The sequence below is a fragment of the Belonocnema kinseyi genome, chromosome 4, assembly GCF_010883055.1.
Source record: "Belonocnema kinseyi isolate 2016_QV_RU_SX_M_011 chromosome 4, B_treatae_v1, whole genome shotgun sequence".
Lineage (NCBI taxonomy): Eukaryota > Metazoa > Arthropoda > Insecta > Hymenoptera > Cynipidae > Belonocnema > Belonocnema kinseyi.
Window position 1 is genome coordinate 129,283,853 of NC_046660.1, and position 2,103 is coordinate 129,285,955.

Below are 2,103 nucleotides of genomic sequence, written 5' to 3' on the forward strand. Positions count from 1 at the left end.
CCCTCCCATAAGACTACATGTTAAAATCACAACTTTTTAATAGCGTTTTTTTCGATAATTTCATCGTCAACCTTAGTATTTCTTTTTTGCAAAGTGATCTAGCATATTTTTTTTCGATAATATCAAATTTTCAGAACTGCCTGTGATTTTTTTAAAAAGCGCCCAAGCCACCTTAAAAGTTGATCTTGCTGTTTTTTTGAGTTTTTTTAAAAGGAGCCGAATTGGGACCCAATGGGGTCTTTAAGGGTACTCTGTCGAGGCTCCATTCGGTTCCTTCGGTTCACAAGGGCTATGCAAAGCTTCCATAAATGCGCCGTATAGAAGTCGAAGTAAAATCAAAGCCATATAAAAGTCAAGTCAAGTAAAAAAATACTCTAATAACACCTATGACAAAAAAATAATTTTCTGCTATAGGAAGTGTTCATAAAACCTACAGTTTACAGTTAGTCGCATTTCTTTTATCATTATTTTTATTAATCAGTTTTAAATGTGGAATAGATTTTTTAAAAGAGAAATTTAAAATATGTGACGTGCGCCGAAGAAAGGGGGCTTACTCTGAAAAGTGAGACCCGATAGACAGGACTTTTAGGAGAGAGGAAAAACAAACGAAATCTTCCCTCTCCACTTACCACTTCATTCTCACGGAAAGAGATAGGTCGTAGACGCGGCTCACGGACGGGGTTAGATGATACATGTAGATGGGATGGCGAGTGGTTGGAGGTGTTCCACGGAATCTCGACCTCTCGAGCAAAAGCGCGATTTCTCGCGTACCCCCACTGAAGAAAATTTGAGCAAGCAGCTGTCTTCTTAGTGGAAACATAGCGCCACCACTACGGTTGGTGCAGCGGCCATACCACATTTAAGTAAGCTATAGTACTAAACGTGTGAGCAGATCGTTTCCCGTGTGTTTGGAAACGTAGCAGACCACAAAAGAAAATGAAATTGCCCCTCAAGTATACACTATGACTGTATAACTCCGCGCGAAACTCGGCGTGGGGATTCCGTGCTTCCGCCTAAAGGGAGCGTTACTGTATCAACACTGCTGGGACTACAGCTGTTCCAATGTGGGAATACAGCACAGTGATCCCAGATCTGAAACGAGATGTGGTCCAATACTATGACACGTCTATGTCCGTGTGATTATGGTAGGAGACGATATAAATGCCTGGGTTGCGCGCGAAACCCATTTCTCCTCTTCTGAATTTGAAAACTCGAAGGTGCACGATTGCCAGTCGGAACTCTTCGGCGATTCTATTTATATCTCTATCTGCACGCTTCTTTAATGCGTATATTTTGAGGTTACGTTACTTCAAGTATAAAATATAAATTATTTAAATATTAATACTATTATATATATAATTATGTTACATTATAATAGTCTTATTTAAACCTTGATCCGCATTTGAAAGAAATTAAAGAAATTGATGATTTTGGAATTCATCTCGTTTGGATAAAAACTCAATTATTTGATTGAAAAATTAATTATTTTGTTAAAAATGTAACTATTTTGTAAAAAAGTCCTCTTTTCTATCAAAAATTCAACTACTTTGTTAAAATTTGTATTTCTTTTATTAGAAGATTCATCTTTTTCGTTGAAAATACATTTTAGAAACTGACTATTAACCTATACCACTTTTGGTTAAAAAATCATGTATTTTGTTAACAATTCGTCTTTCTTTGTAGAAATTAAATCGCTTAATGGAAAACTTATACTTTTTGATTAAAAATTACATTTTCGGTTGAATTATCAACTGTAAATATTTTTTGTTTGCAAAATCGTTTTTTTTAAATGCAACTATATTGTTAAAAATTAAAATCATAATTTTCTGGGTGGAAAATTCGATTATTCACTTAAAGTTGAACTACTTAGTAAAAAAATTAATTTTTTCGTATTAAGGATTCATAATTATAGTTGAAAATTCAACTATTTTCCTTTAAATTAGGTTAAAAATTCAGCACTTTTGTAGATAATACTCTTTTTGACTTTAAAATTTTAAAATCTATTAAAATTAAGTTGACCTTTTTCAGTAGAAATTTTATCTTTTTGTTGAAAATGTATCATTTTTGGTCAAAAATGCAATTGTTTGCAAAAATACAAAAGTT